The following is a 9268-nucleotide window of genomic DNA, read 5'->3' on the forward strand; positions in this document are numbered from 1 at the left end:
CAGTTTAAATCCAGGTCTTCTGGGCCTTGATTTCCTCATCTGTGGAAAGGGCATCGTGCTCTCCACTCTGTGAGGTGGTCTTTAGGGCAAGATGTCCTGGTTCTCCGAGGGTCCTTCTCCAGCTTCTGGAGTGTCTACATGAGGATAATGAGGGCCCCCAACCCATGTGAGGCTCGGGAGTGCCAGCTCCTCCAAAGCCTTTGAAGGTCTGCTCTCCTGGGCATTGCTTGCTCCAAACTTCTGTTTGGAACAGCCTGGGCCACTGCCTTTCTGAAAAATGGCAGTGGCTTTGCTCCTTGTTACTACCAAATGTGCCCCAAACGTGGCCACAGGCTCAATTTGAAATTCCCCACAGAACAACTGGGAAATGCCCCAGTGCTTATGACGGTGATGATGATGGTGATGACAGGAATGACAATGATGGTAGCGCTGCTGATGGTGGTGGTGGTGACTGAGATGGTGATGATGGTGGTGATTGAGATGGTGGTGGTGGTGGTGGTGATTGAGATGGTGGTGGTGGTGGTGATTGAGATGGTGGTGGTGGTGGTGATTGAGATGGTGGTGGTGGTGATTGAGATGGTGGTGGTGGTGGTGGTGATTGAGATGGTGGTGGTGGTGGTGATTGAGATGGTGGTGGTGGTGATTGAGATGGTGGTGGTGGTGGTGGTGGTGATTGAGATGGTGGTGGTGGTGGTGATTGAGATGGTGGTGGTGGTGATTGAGATGGTGGTGGTGGTGGTGGTGATTGAGATGGTGGTGGTGGTGGTGGTGATTGAGATGGTGGTGGTGGTGGTGATTGAGATGGTGGTGGTGGTGATTGAGATGGTGGTGGTGGTGGTGGTGATTGAGATGGTGGTGGTGGTGGTGATTGAGATGGTGGTGGTGGTGGTGATTGAGATGGTGGTGGTGGTGATTGAGATGGTGGTGGTGGTGGTGATTGAGATGGTGGTGGTGGTGGTGATTGAGATGGTGGTGATGCTGATGATTGAAATGGTGATGGTGATGATTGAGATAATTGAGGTGGTGATGATGATGATTAAGATGATGGTGGTGGTGATTGAGATGGTGATGGTATGGTGATGATTGAGATGGTGATAATTGAGATGGTGATGATGATGATTAAGATGGTGTTGACTGAGATGATGATGGTGGTGGTGATGCTGATGGTGGTGGTGATGATGATTGAGATGATGATGGTGGTTATTGAGGTGATGATGGTGATGGTGGTGGTGATGATGATTGAGATGATGATGGTGGTGATTGAGGTGGTGATGGTGATGGTGGTGATGATGATGATTGAGGTGGTGATGGTGGTGATTGAGGTGGTGATGGTGGTGATTGAGGTGGTGATGGTGGTGGTGGTGGTGATGATGATTGAGACGGTGATGGTGGTGATTGAGATGTTGATGGTGGTGATTGAGATGGTGGTGCTGCTGGTGATGGAGAGGTAAGGGAGAGTGGTGGTGAGGGAGTCCTAGAGGGAGACTCAAATCAATCCTGTCTTAGTGCCCTTGGAGCCCAGGAAGAGCTCCCACACTTCCCACCCTCCAGTTTGGCCTCCTCTCTCTCTGGACTAGGTTCTAGCTTTGCCCTTGTGTACCCCAAAGCCCAGCAAGAGGTTTTCCCAGAAGGACAGCCTCCCCATGGGCTTTCACCCCGGGAACAGCCATTTCCACCTCTGCTTCACACATGTGGCCCCTGCCCCCTCCTCAACAGCACTCACTCAACAGCCCGTCCCTCCCTCCCTGCACCCTTCTAGAGCATTCACAGACATCGCTTGAATAAAAATACATTTTCCTCTGGCCTGAAGGCTGCTGACCCCTGGGAGCAGGCGATGGTTGGCCACCTGTGTGTCCCGCTGCCCACACGGAGGCCGTATTGTGGGGAGGCAGCCATGGGCTGCTGGCTCGGCACCAGCTCAGGCAGGTGGCCAGGGCTGGGGGGAGCACACTCGTGACTTTAATTGGCCCCTGGCGCGAGCTGGCACGGCTCTAACTGCAGGCCCCACACTAAGCAGACCCCTTCTCTCCAACCCCCCTGGATCCTCCGCCTGAGGGGTTCCTCTGGCCCATTGAGCAAATCTGCCTAAGTAGGCCGAGGAGGCTCAGCATGGCTCAGCTGCCCTGCCCTTTCATGTGCCTGGCGGCACCTGTGAGCCTGGCCTTCCTGCTCCAAAGGGACTTCGCTCTTCTTGTTGTGTCAAAAAGATGTTTTATGTTAAAATTCAACACAGAGATGTTAACCAGACATCGGAACCAGGCTCGTCAAAATGGGAGCTGCTCAAACAGGTTGAACTTTGCACTGTTCTGTGTTTTTGGAGGGTCTTGCCCATAGCCAGCATTTTCTGGCTGGCACATTTTAACAAGGCTGGGTACAAATGCTGCCCTCTGAGTCATTCCTCCGGAGCCTGTGCCCAGGGCCCCCCTTCCTGTGGGCTCCCATGATTCTTGGCCTCTACCTTATGATTGCTGCATCTTTATTGGAGAAGTTTCATGCTGGTTAAGCTGCAGTCTCAAGAATGCTGGTCTTCTAGTAGAGAGCTGTCTCTTTTTGACTTTGTGAGTTGCAGCCTATTGTTCAGAGGAGCAATTTTAAGTGGATGCAAGGACAAGTCTAGCTGCGGGGAGGGCAGGGGAAGGCATGATGTGGATTTTGGCAAAATTCCTCTCATCTCATCGGAAAACAGTGTGGGATTTGGCCGGCCGTGTGCAAACACACTGTGCTAGCAGGAGCCTTCTTTCCTGCTTCTGTGGATGCAGGAGCCACACAGAGTGAGCTCAGAGCAGCCAGTGCTGGCCAGGGATTCAACAGACCCCGCAGACTCCCCGGTAAATGAGAAGCAGTGAGGCCCAATGGTTACGTGCACAGACTCTGGGTTCAGGCTGCCTGGATTTGAATCTCTGCTCTACCCAGGCTGTGTGGCCTTGGGAAAATTCTTAACCCCTTTGCGCCTCCATTTCCTCCTCTGTAAAATGGTGGTGCTGGTAATTCTGATTTCATCCAGCTCTTGAGAAGACCAAACAAGTTTCTACAAATCACCTGGAATAGTCCCTGGAGCGCAGTGAATGCCTCATTCGTATTGCTGTTGTTATTGTGATTGATTTTTGACAAGGAAGACTGTGGGAAACACGTGGAAGCTCCCAGAGGCTGAACTTGAGAAGGACCCATGGGGAGCCAGGTCACCCCAGGGTTAGATCGGGCAGGCAGAGATATCATTTGAAAGACAAGGCACCAGGGCCAGGTGCCTGTAATCCCAGCGCTTAGGGAGGCCAAGATAGGTGGATCACCTGAGGTTGGGAGTTCGAGACCAGCCTGACCAACATGGAGAAACCCCGTCTCTACTAAAGATACAAAATTAGCTGGGTGTGGTGACGCATGTCTGTAATCCCAGCTACTCGGGAGGCTGAGGCAGGAGAATCGCTTGAACCCAGGAGGCAGAGGTTGCAGTGAGCCAAGATAGCACCATTGCACTCCAGCCTGGGCAACAAGAGTGAAACTCTATCTCAAAAAAAGAAAGAAAGAAAAAAAAGAAAGACAAGGCACCAAACTGTACACAGTATCATGAGTCTGCTGAAAACCTGGGGTGAGATGTTCATTTTCACCTGTGGCTAATGTGTGCTTAGAGTTTTAACAAAGACCTCTTATTTTTTTCTAAAAAGAACACCCGTATGACAGATGTCAGGGGCACTGGACCTTCGGGAACTAAATACAATCGGCCCACTCCCCATTCATGCTTTTGAGCAAAGCGCAGGAGGGTTTGGGGCTGAGGAAGATGTGGGGCTCTGTGTTCCTGCTTACTTTGTGTCCCTGCTAGAGTCGTCCTCCGCCATGGGGGCTTGCGGCCCTTCCTGTGTCTCTATCCTGGAGGGATCTGTGTCCTTGAAACATGAATGGCAGTCCCTAGCTTTTACACACAGACACACACATGTACACATAGAGACACACAAGCAGGTGGGCACATGTGCAGGCTCATGCGCACACACAGCAGGCAGGCACACACACGAGCACACACACGCATGCACCGTCCACCTGAGTTCTCAGGGTTTAAAGAGACATAGGGCGAGTTTGCCCTGCAGCCATGAGAACAGTTTGTGGCTAGACAGATAATGGACTGGACCCTCCTTCCTGATGGATGCCCTGGGCCTGTTTACCACACAGCTCCTCTCTACCCCTTGCTTCTCTGCTTTGTTTTTTTTTTTTTTTTTTTTTTTTTTTTTTTGAGATGGAGTCTTGCTCTGTCGCCCAGGCTGGAGTGCAGTGGCACGATCTCGGCTCACTGCAAGCTCCACCTCCCGGGTTCATGCCATTCTCCTGCCTCAGCCTCCTGAGTAGCTGGGACTGTAGGCACCCGCCACCATGCCCAACTAATTTTTTTGTATTTTTAGTAGAGACGGGGTTTCACCGTGTTAGCCAGGATGGTCTCGATCTCCTGACCTTGGGATCCACCCGCCTCAACCTCCCAAAGTGCTGGGATTACAGGTGTGAGCCACTGCGCCTGGCCTCTTCTCTGCTTTCTCCCCACCGTGGGGGTCTGTTAGTTCCAACCCAGAATCATCCTGTTCTCCCTCTTGGGGCTATTTCTCCTAAGAAACAACAGGTGTCCTTAGGGTCTCGCCTTCCCTCCAGTAGCCTAGCCAAGGGATTTTCCTAAGCCAATGCAGTTTTATCCCTGAGAAAATTCAGTTCTTAGTTATTAAGATCACATATACTACCTATAACTGACTGGAAAAGCAGCGATTCTCTGTTAGGCAGCTTCCTGGGGACCCAGACGGGGAGGTGGCCCCACCAGGGCCATCACCACCCAAGCAGCACAGCCTGCCACAGGCTGACTCCTGGGAGGACATACATAGGTGGCTCCTGTGGGTGCTTCTGCCCTGCGCCAGGCCCAGGCCCCCTACGCTGCAGTGGTAGGATGTTTGGGTTGTGACTGACAGGGCCCCAGGTCATACAAACTTAGGGGGAAGGGCTCCCTGGAAGCTCAGGGCCCCTGGTCTGTGGGGTCTCATGGGGACCTGTGGCTTTTCCGCCCTGTCCTCCCTCTAGCTCTTGCTTCTGTTTCTCCCTGTTGCTTTCATTTTTGCTACAGGTCTGTTTCTCCACAAAGCACAGAGCATGACCGACAGCCCAAATGCCAACTCCTGCTGCTCTACTCTGAGAGAGGGACTGATTTTCTTTCTTCATTTTGGCTACAAGTGGCCCAGGAGAGGGCTCTGGTGGCCCAGTGAGGGCACATGCAGCCTCCTGGACCCAAAGAACACAGTGACACCCTTGATGACATGGGAAGGGCAGGACCTGGGTAGGGAAGGTCACCTGAGGTCCCTGGGATCCCTGTCCAGTGTCCCCTTTTCTATCTCCTGCCTTGTGATGTCTGTGCCTGGGGGAGGGTTATTTGTGGATGAGTGTGGGTTCCTGGAAGCTCTTGGCCACGCTCTAACCTGGGAGGCAGGGCTCAAGCCTGTCCCTCATGGCCCTGAGGAAGGGGTAGAGCTTTTAGCAGACAGAGGCAAGGCAATGAAAACATAACTGAATGAATAGTCACACACTTCTTTAAAAATTTCTTGAAGATTTTATATAAAATTTCTATTATTTCTTGCTTAAATATTTGTCAAAATTCATCAGCAAAGCCATCAAAGCCTGGAATTTTCTCTGTGGGAATATTTTTAAATGCTGTCTTTGACCTCTTCACTCTCTTCTCTCCCACTCATTCATTCATCCACCCACCCATTCATCCATCTACCCATTTATTCATCAACCCACCCATCTATCCATCCATCTCAACCATCCATCCATCCATCCATCCATCCATCCATCCATCCATCCATCTGTTAGTCCATCCATTCATTCGTCTGTCCATCCATCCACCTACCTATCCATTCATTGATTCATCCACCCACCCATCCATTCATCCATCTGCCCATTGATTCATCCATCCACCCATTCATCCACCTCCCCATTCATCCATCCATTCATCCACCAATCCATCCATCCATCCACCCACGCACCCACCCACCTATCCATCCATTCATTCATCCACCCACCCATCCATCCATCCATCCACCCACCCATCCATTCATCCATCTACCCATCGATTCATCCATCCATCCATTCATCCACCCACCCATCCATACATATATCCATCCATCCATCCACCCACCCATCCATTCATCCATCTACCCATCAATTCATCCATCCATCCATTCATCCACCCACCCATCCATACATATATCCATCCATCCATCCACCCACCCACCCACCCACCTATCCATCCATTCATTCATCCACCCACCCATCCATTCATCCATCTACCCATTCATTCATCAACCCAGCCATTCACCCACCCATTCATCCATTCATTCATCCATCCAACCACCAACCCATCCATCCATCCATCCATCCATCCATCCACCCACCCACCCACCCACCCATCCACCCATCCATCTATCTATCCATCTATCCAGTAAACAGTTATTAAAAAGATACCAGAGTCAGGCCCTGGAGGAGAGCTTTGGAGACACTGTGGAGAAGATGGTGAAACTTTCCTGCCTGGGTTGTATGGTGCTGGCAGGAAGACAGGCTGACTGGCCACTGCCATTAGGAAGACAGACTCTATAAGGGTCACGAACAAAATCAAGAGGTCATAGAATAACTGTAAGGGGTGTGGAGGGCCACCCAGCCAGTGATCAGGAAGGAACAGGAGCTCCCACCTGAGGCTGGGAAGGGAGGTGCATACAGTTGGGGAGCAGCATGTGCAAGGTCCCTGTGATGGGCAAGAACCTGTCAGGTTCATGGAACCATGAGGGGAATGAGGATGGGGCTGGGTTGGGGGAGGCAAGCTGGTGTGGGATAAGCCTGGTCACACAGGGCCCCAAGGCATCTCAGAAGGACTGAGGGTTGAACCCATGATTAGACTGGGGTTACAGGTTTTTTGAGAAGACCAGTGAGATGGCAGGGCCCACTCATCACATCATTTTGGTGAGTACATGCGCAGGTGCACGAACATCTAACCAGTATCACCAGTGCTATTGGAAAGGGTGGTGTTGCCAGGTTTCTCAGGGACTATCACTGATGTCATCACTTTTATTGTGGGATCCTGGTTCTCTGACAACCCATACCTGCCCCTGAGCAGCCAAATGTGGATAGAAAAAATACACATACAGCCCAGCTGACAGGCCACTCTAAGTTCACGGCCGGACTTGGGTGGGCCCTCCGTGTGCCTGGCAGCCTGACTCTGTTTCCCCATCTGCTCCACTGCATGGCCTGTTCCATGTCCTGCACAGCCCAACCACTAATGGGGATGTGTCTCAAACACATAATAATGGTTTGGAAGAAGTAAGTCACAGGAGACCATGGAATCCCACGCTGGTGTCACCAAACAGAATGTTGCTGGAGGATATATAAGTAGGTGGCACCCTTATGAGGAAAACAAGATAATTCGGGATAGCAGTTACCTCGGGTGGGAGGATTTGACTGGGGAGGGCCACGCAGGGGCCATCAAGCACCAGTGAGGCTCTGCTTCTCCAGCTAGGTCATGGGAACGTGGGATTTGTTTGATGATAATTTGTAAATTCAATGATAGATTTGAATTTATGTTTTTGTTTGTTTGTTTGTTTGTATTTTGAGGCAGAGTCTCGCTCTGTCACCCAGGCTGGAGTGCTTGGCATGATCTTAGCTCACTGCAATCTCCTTCTCCCAGGTTCAAGCAATTCTCCTGCCTCGGCCTCCCAACTCGGAGTGGTTGGGATTACAGGCATCCACCACCATGCTCAGCTAATTTTTGTATTTTTAGTAGAGACAGAGTTTCACCATGTTGGCCAGGCTGGTCTTGAACTCCTGACCTCAGGTGATCCGCCAGCCTGGGCCTCCCAAAGTGCTGGGATTACTTACAGGCGTGAGCCAGTGCGCCCGGCCTCGTTGTGGTTTTAATTTGCATTTTCCTAATGATGGCGATCATCTTTTCTTGGGCTTATTGGGTACCTATATATCCTCTTTGGCGATGCATCTGTTCAAATCTTTTGCCTTTTACAATTGAACTGTCGTTTGATTGGTGCGTTGTAAATGTTCTTTACATTTTCTAGGTAGAAGTCCTTTGTTAGATACAGATTTTTCCAATATTTTCTCCAAGTTCGTGGCTTGCCTTTTCATTTTGTAACAGTGTCTTTTGGAAAGCAAAAGTTTTTAGTGTTTATGAAGTCCAATATGTTTTTTTATAGTTCATATTTTTGAGTACTAGTTAAGAAATCTTTGCCAAACCCAAAGTTGCCAAGACTTTCTCCTGTTTTCTTCAAAAAATTTTATAATTTTAGCTCTTATATTTAGGTCTATGATACAGTTAAAGTTAATTTTTGGAAATGGTGTGAGTTAGGGTTGAGTTTCTCCCTTCCCCACTGCCATCTTTCCTTTCTTCCTTTCTTCTTTCTCTCCCTCCTTGCCTCTTTTTCCTTGTTTCTTTCTTTGTTTATATACGGCTATCCAATTGTTCCAGAATCATCTGCAGAAAATATTATCCTTTCCTCATTTTAATTGATTTGGTACCTTGATTGAAAATCTATTAAATTTAAACCATAAATGCACGGCTCTATTCTGAACTTTTGATTGTATTATATTAAAAAAAATGTTCTCCAACTTAGTCCTTTTCCAAAATTGTGTTGGATAATTTAGGCCCTTTGCATTTTCATATAAACATTAGGGCGAGCTTGTCAATTTATCTAAAGCAAATCTGCTGGCATTTTGACTGGGATTGCATTGAATCTAAACACAACGTTGTGGAGAATTGGCATCTTGATAATATCAAGTCTTTCGATCCATGAACAAGGTGCGTCTATGTACTTAGCCCTTTAATTCCCCTCAGTTCTGCAGTTTCCAGTTCATGGGTCTTGTCTTTCTTTTATTGAATTTTTCCCTGGGTGACACATTTTTTCCATGCTGTTATTAAATGGTATTGTGTTAAAATGTTCAACTTCTGGTACAATACGCATTTGTATATTGACCTTGCTGAACTAATTTATTAGTTCCAGTAGTATTTTTGTTGGTTTTTTAGGATTTTCTACATAGACAATTATGTCATCTGCAAATAAAGAGAGTTTCGTGTCTTCCTTTCTAATGTGTATGCCTTTTACTTATTTTGCTCGCCTTATCTCACTGACTAGGAGCAACGTTGAATACAAACTGTGAGAGTGGATGTCCTAGCCTCATTCCGGATCGGAAGGGGAAAGCAGCCTTTACCATAAGCATGATGCCACCTCTGGGATAACAGGGTGCCCATCTAGGG

Source organism: Chlorocebus sabaeus, chromosome 1, assembly GCF_047675955.1.
Source record: "Chlorocebus sabaeus isolate Y175 chromosome 1, mChlSab1.0.hap1, whole genome shotgun sequence".
In the NCBI taxonomy this organism is placed as follows: Eukaryota; Metazoa; Chordata; class Mammalia; order Primates; family Cercopithecidae; genus Chlorocebus; species Chlorocebus sabaeus.